The 9,290-nt window shown below is 40.4% G+C and overlaps 1 pseudogene; it reads right to left on the bottom strand.

Moving 5' to 3' along the window:
- Window positions 1-1,377: 1,377 nt before the first annotated feature.
- On the bottom strand, window positions 1,378-6,148 carry LOC112825808 (large ribosomal subunit protein eL38 pseudogene; annotated as a pseudogene).
- Between the last annotated feature and the right edge of the window lie 3,142 nt (window positions 6,149-9,290).

Below are 9,290 nucleotides of genomic sequence, written 5' to 3'. Positions count from 1 at the left end.
TAGGCCTTTTTGAGTGTGGAAGTTATTGCATTAAATAGTGCTGGACAAAATAAGTTGATATATATCTTATTAAATATGCTATTGAGCAAATGAGGTTTAAAAACAAGGAAAGGATGCCCAAGTTGTTTTGTTTTGACATGGTGTGTTTGTGTGTGTGTGTGTGTGTGTGTGTGTGTGTGTGTGTTTGGGGGGGGTGGCTTACACAGTAAATTGTTCTAAGATTGCTCAATAACAGGACTGCATACTCTGAGAAGCCAGGGAAGTGTTTGCTTCTTTTCTAAAGTAAGTCGGCAGAGAGTTTTTGGTAGGAAGAAGACGATGAAAACAGTCAATGTTAACATAAAGACAGGCTGCCTTTTATGTCCTCCTGGACTCTACAGAGAAGAATCCCAACCTCATTACTGAGCAATGAAATGTTTCTGGTTAATTTGCGCATGTGGGGAAAAACGGGGGAGAGGAGAAAGCCAGCAACACGCTTCCACAGCTAACTAACCTAGTACAGTCTTTAGAGATGTTTACATGAGTGAAGCAATTAAAATCAACCCACCTGGGAGCCTAGGAAGAAAAGTGGAGAATAATCCTGAAAATGCACACATCTGAGCCCACTGTAGCGTCTACAGGAAGCCTCTGAAGGTGGTGGTCCAGCCGGGCACCGAGGCGTCTTGTAAGCGCTAGTCGCCCACACGGTCTGTGTACAGATGTGGACTCAGCTTCAAGCTGACCTACCGCACATACACAAATAGCTCATGCACTTTCGGGAACAGTATGTTTTGACGCAGAAAAGAACGCACAGAGAACAATTGTTTCACTTCGGTGTGGAGGTGAACTTTGATGGAACTTAGTAAAACACAGAACATTTATTACTGTGATGAATGGCTCTCTGGGGAGTCATTTCCATGCCCTCCCAGCCAGAGTACAGGGCTGCAGTGACAACGCTGGGCAAGAAAGGGACAGAACAATAGGTTCTGTGAGTTCAAGAAGCTGAGGTTGCCCTCCCTGAGTGGGTGGTATGAGCATCAGCCCTAAGCAGCACATAACTCAAGAGAAGAGTGATGGATTCTTGTGGAATGTGGAAATAACAAAGAGCGTAAAATGAGAGCAAATTATGAAAGTGCACTTGAATCACCCAAAGTGCTAAGGATTTTTTGTGTCAACAGATTCCACGATTGAAAAGCCACAAGTCTGGTGAGTTCCCTGATCAAATCCAGGACCCACGATCCCAAGGAACCCAAACAGTATTCATCCAAACTGGATGTCGCTGTGATTGGCCAACTGGAGCAATTGGAAAACAAGCATCCTTTCCACCCCTTAAAATAATTATTTATTCATTTGTTTGAATTAAACAAATTATAATACAGTTAAATCCACATGTCTGGTTTATTTCAGCTCCTTCACTGTGCAACCTAGGGGCAGGGACTGTGTCGGTTTTTCTGCCTTCCCTTCGTCCAAGATGTAAGGGTATCTGCTGTACTAAACTGCAAACTCCACGTTATCCTTGGTTTTCTCGATTTTAACAGATTTTGCATCCTTTTCCCTGACCTTGAGCAGGAAGTTCCTGATTTCCTCAACTTTGCTAGTTGTAACTAGGAGGCACACAGGGAGGGAGTAAGGACTTGCACTGCCAGATAGATGCCTTATCCCCCCTTTTCCGCAAAAGGTTTGTTGGTTTTTTTTTTAAGATTTTATTTATTTATTTGACAGAGACACAGCGAGACAGAGCGAGAGAGGGAACACAAGCAAGGGCCTGGGGGAGGGAGAAACAGGCTTCCCACGGAGCAGGGAGCTCGTTGTGGGGCTTGATCCCAGGACCCTGGGATCATGACCTGAGCCGAAGGCAGACGCTTAATGACTGAGCCCTCCGCAAAAGGTTTTTAAAAATACTGAGGCTCTCCAGGGGCACCTGGGTGGCTCAGTCAGTTAAGCGTCTGCCTCTGGCTCAGGTCCTGGGATCGACCCCCATATTGGGCTCTCTGCTCCACAGGGAGAATGCTTGTCCCTCCCCCTCTGCCTGCTTCTCCCTCTGCTTGTTCTCTCCCTGTCAAATAAATAAATAAAATCTTAAAAAAAAAAAAAACTGAGGCTCTCCAAGCAAGAAAACGGACCCTAGCTCCGTTAAATGAGACTCTTCCTTGTTGCTCGCTTTGGCTCTGTTCTTTCATTCATTTCATTTATCTGAAAAGTTCCTGGCAGGATCTGTGGACACAGATGGCTGTTTATTTCAGAAGTCAGATGCCTGGCTACTATATCTTAGAATCCCAGGAAAGTAATGACTTGGCAAAAAAAACCTCTGCACTGATTGTGAAAGGCCCACTTATAACTTAGAATCTCAGCATTCTGACAGCAGGCGCCCCCTCGGAGCCCCAACAAGCAGACAGAAATGGTGTCGTGGTGTGGAAACAACCTGTCAGAACCGCCTTGGCTCTGAGGTTCCATGATTGGCTTTGACACTGGGTGGAGATGATCAAAAGCCCTTCAAAAATTAGCCTTGGAGGGAAGCTCCATTGCCTTTTGTCTCTTCCAACCCAGAGTTTCCCCACTGCCCCCTGCTAAGATAGAGAGACTGTCAGCACCGTGGCTCTTAGCTCAGACTTTTAATGGAGGGAAAAAAAACCCCAAACACTGAAATTTGAATCTAAGTTCTAAAAAAAAAAAAAATTAGAAAATTTTTATTTTATATAATAATAGATCCTAAACCTGTTATTATCAGAATCCCTCGTTCACATGGGGTTTCCCAAAAATAACAGTTCCAGGGGCCTAACCCAGTAGAGTCTGAATTTGACCCTGGTCCTGGGGTCCAATTCAGCAATCTGTAATTTTAATGATCTCCCAGATGATTCTGATGATCAGCCAAATTTGAGACCCAGAGATTTAGTTATTTTTTTAAACCAAGTATTTTTAAATGTATCCCTAGAGATTCCATGAGAACATATGCTCACATTTTCAATATTCTAATTCCAATACCCTACCAAGTCACACTACCTCTTTCCACTGTCTTGGGATGGTTAATCTGTGTTTAAAATTATGGCAAATACGGCCCTGCAGAAAGGTTACATTTCATTACATTTTTACTAAAATCACTGAGTAACTTCATAGGTGAAAAAGGAATTCACACTTCTATTTTACTAACACTCCAGAATGTATCCTATTATTTCAGGGGTGCTGTGAAATTTTCAAAATGAAACTTCTTTGAGTTCACTTGAATTTCTAAGGTCTGAAAACCATTGCTTTAGATTCAAGGCAAGAATTCAAGGCTTTTCCTCCACTGACTCTTCTACCCACTCTCCCAGCCTCCCTCCCTCTCCAAAGGCACTCCTGTGGAGGGGAAGCTCTCAGGTGCATTGTTTCCATTGAGGTCAAGTCAGGAAAATAGACACCACACTAGGTATTTTAACAGAGAGAATTTGATATGGGAAATTTGTTGCAGATGTTGGAGGGCTCAAAAACAGCACAAAGGAACACTAAGATAACAGAGTTAGGTAGCAAGCGGCTTTCTACTCTTAGGGAAGAGGTTGGAATGGCCAGAACTGGGAGGTGGGGGAGGGCCCCATCGAGGTGGGACCCAAGGCTCAAGGTGAGGCACTGCCAAGCAAGCCACAGTTGGGACTCGGGTGCTTTGAGGAGAGGCCTCTTTCATTTGGAGCTCTGACTCCCAAGGGGGCCACTACCTGGAGCTGCTGCTACCTCACCTCAGACTGCAATGAGGCTCTGAGAGTGTGGAGAGAAGCTGAGACAGCAACTAATTATTGCTGCCAAGTGAAGGCCACTGGTAGGGCGATATCTAGAAACAGCAAACAGAAAGGAAGAAGGAAAAGCCCTCTCCCTTCCTCCTGCTGCCCAGTCTCTCTCAAGGGCATCCCAAAAGGAAGCCAGATGACTAAAGAAAAATGTGGTTTCCAGGGTCTTGGCCCCTGCATCACCAAGTGGAGTAGAGGAGGGAAGGTTTGGAGCTGGGGGATAGTATCATAATCATGCACAGCGTCAGACAATCCTTTGAATCAAGAGAGCAGTGAAACTTGCATTGGCAGGAACAAGTTTAAAAGCTTTTGCTTCCAGGACTATGCTTTTTTTGATGGTCAAATAATTTTCAGAAAAGTATAATCCATTCTTGAAGTGTCACAATGCCCATTAGCATATTAAAGGAACTGAAAAGTCCTGCAGTAAAGAAACCTACTTTTTTTTGTTTAATAACTATTTCTAAAGTGTATGTAGTATGAATTCCTTATTTTTTCAAGATATAGTATTCCTCAGAACATGCAAACTGGATTGTAAATGCTGTTCTTAAAAAAAAAAAAAGGCACTATTTAAGTTTAAACTGCTTTTTTATCTGTTAGTTTCTAAAGCTGGGGTAAAAAAGAACATATCCAAGTGAAATAGGAAGAAAAATAGAATTCTATCTGTAAAGGATTAGATCTGTTTCTCTTTCATGTTTCCTGATATCTGTAAAAGGAACATCCTCCTCTGCCCTTAAGCATACTGTTAGGAAAAGAATCCCTCACTCAACCCACAGAAGACTCACTGTGACTTGTAACAAAAACCACCAGCTTCAACAAAATCTGAAGGAAAACAGTGGAGTGTTGCATGAAACTGTATGAATCATCTCAAGAGCCCAGGGATACCAACTGCTCTTAAATACACAGGGTAGCTTGAAAATTACCCCATGGGACAAAGAATGACTCTATATTCAAGGAGATAAAAAGAAACTTTATTACTTTTAGGATTATGGTTATTTCTACCCCTCCCATGCCTACCTCGGGCTGGAAGAGGCATCTGACTGTAACCCCTGACACAGACTGAGCGTGAAACACAGAATACAGCCCAGTCAACTTTGGGAGTGGGTCTGAGGCCACCATGTGGAAGATGCAGATGAGTGGGGAGAGAAGTTTGTCTGCAAAGTGGGTGCTGAGAGAAAAGAAGCAGCCAGGATAGAGGGAGAGGAAGGGGAAGGGAAAGAGACTGAGGGAAGGGGGAGGAGGAAGGGAGGGAGGAGGCGAAGGCAGAGGAGGGGAGGGGAAGAAGAAAGGAAGGGAGTGGGGGACGGAGAGAGGGTGGGAGAGAGAGGAAGGAAAGAATTAAAAATAACTGCCTGATGATTTTCCAGATTCCTTGGGGATTGGCTCTAAATTATCCCTATTTACCTAGAATGTTTCATTTTATAACACCACAATGTCCAACTAAAAGGAGTGTCTCCATCAAGTTATGCTAATCTGGCTTTTACCGTTGAGTTGGATTTTGTTCATGAAGACAGCTGATTCCTGTCTGGAAATCTGGAAATTTCTTAAGCAAAAGCAGTTTGAATTAATTTTATCTATTCCAGTCCTTATTCTAGAAACAGTTCCCAAAAAGTTCCAAGCAATTGATTGTGGGTGTAAGTAGCCATCACATGACTTGAGCACACTTCCTTTCATCATGACATGCTACCTACAGACCTGACATGATATTAAATCATATTAAGATATTAACACTAAATTCTGGTTCTGAGAAACTTTTCTGTCCCATTCATTTGGAAGCTCATCAGTTGAAACAGAAGACTCTGATAGTTTTGTCTCCAACAGCAATATGACACAGGACAGATGTTCCTGAGCCAGAGACAGGAGAAACCAAGCCTAGTCAAAAATGTATAGTTCTAGAGATTAAAATCTACTAGGGGCACCTGGCTGGCTCGGTTCGTAGAGCATGTGACTCGACCTCAGTGTTGTAAGTTTGAGTCCCACGTTGGGTGTAGAGATTACTTAAATATAAAATCTTTAAAAAATAAAATAAAATAAAATCTCCTATTCACATCCTAGCAGACAGAGTCTCCTTCTGAAATTAGGTTTCTTTCACTGGGTCTGGCTTCACTTCATAGCCAAAACAACGTTTCTGAATATTGCCCCAAACCGCAGTCCCCTTTGAAGGTGACCTATGAAGGGTCGCTTTCATCTTCCATTGGTATTCTCTTGCCTTAAGGAACACCACATCCTCCACCTCCTAAATTCATGGGTTTTGTCTTGCTTCTCTTTTATTTGGTTCTCACTCTTTTCCACCCTTTTGGAATTAGCCTACTTTCCAAACTTGACTTCAGCTGGAATACAAATTTGAACTTCTCTTTGCTCACTGGCCTGCTGTAGAAGGTTAGCAGCTGTGCCCATTCCCGGTTAGGTTTGCTCATGGAGACCCAGCATATGCAAGAAGGAATGTTCTGAAAATAACATGGAGTACCCTTTTGCCCATAAGCAGAACTCTGGTCCTGGGTTATTTTATAAGTAAAACAACCTATGAAAGAGCACACAAATTAATCCCTTTCTAGGCCAGAAAAATTACTCTTAGTAAATATTTTAGTAGTGTTTGTTTCTTCCCTTTAATAGTTTTAAGTATTTTATATTTCTGAAGTTCTTAGGGTCTAAGAAATTTATCATTGTTAATGATTCTGGATTGTTTCTTCATGTTTCTTGTAATTTAGAACTGTGAGTTCATGTTTGGTGGCACTTTATCTAGAGGAATCCTATGCAGGGTTGAAATGTCTTTCTAGAAAAATGTCTTTCTAGAAAAGACTTTTAATTACTTTTATTGAGGACACCAGTATTGTTATTAGCCTGACATTGCTTTTTATACTATTTTGTTGGAGAACATAGGCCTTTCAAAGGGTGTAAATTCAAACCTCAAATTTGAGTGAGGGGAGCCTGAGGTTTTCATATTTTTTTTCAGCCTCTCAGGACTTTCCTTCCCATCCCCGTCCCCATTAGATCAGGCTAAACAAAAGAGTTTCCTTTAAACCTCCCTTTGGGAGAAGCTAAACATTTTCAGTTCTCTTTCGCAGATGTATAGTCATTCAAGGGTTCTTTATTTTAGTCTTTGATCCAAATTTCTGTCCTTCATGGACCCAAAAATATGTCTCCTGTACTTTCATAGCCATTAAAACTCAACCCTTTATTAATAAGACTGGCAAAAAAAAAAAATAATAAATCCAGAACAGTCAAAAAGAAGTCACGTCTGAAAATGGACTTGCTTGGTAACCACTTTTGATCCCTTATAGACTTACATTGAAAATATCTTCTTAGGCACAGTGAAAAGATTTGTGCAATTATTTGCTGGCCTCTATCAACGGTAACAATCAATATGGAGAGTGCAGCACCCCTTTCTGTACACCTCTCACAAATATTGTTCATAAGTCTTCTGGTACTTTCCAAAACAAATAGAATGAATGCTTCCTTATGAGAAAGGTTCCTTGGAATCAGCTTTGAGAAAGAAAGAAAGAAAGAAAGAAAGAAAGAAAGAAAGAAAGAAAGAAAGAAAGAAAGAAAGAAAGAAAGAAAGAGAGAAAGAGAAAGAGGAAAGAAAAGGAAGGGAAGGAGGGAGGGAAGGAGGAAGATAGATTCCTATCCTCAAAGAAATCTACGCTCTTCCTGGGAAAATCAGGATTTAGATCTTAAATCTAAGAATTAAAACTCTCTCCATTTTCAATTTTTCTTTAACTTGACTTCAATGGAAATCTTTGAGTGGGAAAATTATAAGACCACGCTTTTATAACACTAAAATGACTTTCAAATTGATAATTTAATCAAACTCAACCATCCATTAAAATATATATATAGTGGGGAGATGAACCATGAGAGACGATGGACTCTGAAAAACAAACTGAGGGTTCTAGAGGGGAGGGGGTGGGGGGATGGGTTAGCCTGGTGATGGGTATTAAGGAGGGCACGTACTGCGTGGAGCACTGGGTGTTATACGCAAACATTGAATCATGGAACACTACATCAAAAACTAATGATGTAATGTATGGTGAAAACATAACATAATAAAAAAAAATTTTTAAAAGAAAAGAAAAAAATATTTAAAAATATATATATATACTGAGTAAAAGTAATCAGAAAGATTATTTAGAAGAGTTATTTTGAAAAATTGCCTAGGGTAATGCAAATCTCATATGCTGGATAGAATATTCATAAGTCCTTATGATTTTTGAAAACTATTAACAATGGAATTTGTCATAATTTTACAGATCTTCTTAGGAATGGTATTACTTAGCCTTTCTTGGGCATCTATTTTACTGATTACCAATTCAGAGAGTATTTAGATCTAGCCTAAATTCTTCCTTCTGCAAATCAAACATATTTCCTCTTGTTCTATTCTTAATGGAGACCAGATTCTTACATAATAACCCTTCATCTTCTCGAAGACTCACCCTCTCAGCCGTGCATTCCACTGCATTGTCTTAGTTACCCGCTGCCATGGAGGATATCCTGAAGGGAAAAGTTCAAGATCAAACGAGATGTCTCTCTTCATGAAATAGCAAATACAATTTTCTCCTTTCTAGTTTTATTAACAGTGAGAATTTCTCTTCAAATAACACTCTAAAACCAAACGTGCCCCAGAAAATATATCACTTTTAAATCCCAGAGAGGCTTGAAAATGTTACTATAGTAAACATTTTCCAAGTAACGCTGTTTGTAGAATAATTATAGTTCGAGTTTTTCTGTCATAAGAATGTGGCTGATTCTCTAATGACTCTGTTTGCTCTACAAACACAATGATTCAGACTGTTTCTGACACAAATTATACTGTTCAAGGGTACACTTTCATTCTGTATCTCTCTTTAACTCTGTTTTCAAAGTGAAGTAGAACCCAGTGTTAATTCAAAATCAATCAATCTGGATAATTAAGTTCTATGCCCTTCATTCACCATCTACCTATACCCCTGCTTTTTCCCAGCTCCACCCCAAACATATACATAAATATAAAACCTTGGGGCCCCTGCGTGGCTCAGTCGGTTAGCAGCTGCCTTGGGCTCAGGTTGTGATCCTAGAGTGCTGGGTCGGGGGGAGCCTGCTTCTCCCTCTGCTCGCTCTCTCGCACTCTCTCAAATAAATAAAGTCTTAAAAAAAATAAATATAAAGCCTTTTATTTTCATAATTGATTCTTAGGTCTGACATATTCTGTATATTTATATATTTTCCCCATATAGACCCTCTCTTTATAGGTCTATTAATCCCAGAGAGTAACCATGTATTTATAAGATCATTACAAAGTACAGAAGGTAAAACCATTAAAAGTATGTATACAATTGCTATTTAAGTACTTCTCATAACCAAAGATTTCCGTTAGGTGCTTTAAATAAGTTACCATATTTCATTCCTTTAGGAACCTGTTACGAGTTGAATTGTGTTCCTTCCAAAAAGATATGTTGGAATCCTAACTCCTAAGACCTCAAAGTGTGATCTTATTTGAACATAGGGTCTTTACAGGGGTAACTGTGTTAAAGTGAGGTCATTAGGATGGGTCCTAATCCATTATGACTAGTATGCTTATAA

The sequence above is a fragment of the Callorhinus ursinus genome, unplaced genomic scaffold (genome assembly GCF_003265705.2).
Source record: "Callorhinus ursinus isolate GAN/ISIS: 27379988/994484 unplaced genomic scaffold, GSC_fseal_2.0 scaffold4, whole genome shotgun sequence".
In the NCBI taxonomy this organism is placed as follows: Eukaryota; Metazoa; Chordata; class Mammalia; order Carnivora; family Otariidae; genus Callorhinus; species Callorhinus ursinus.
The sequence above is the reverse complement of the archived record's forward strand: the minus strand, read 5'-3'. Positions and strand labels throughout refer to the sequence as shown.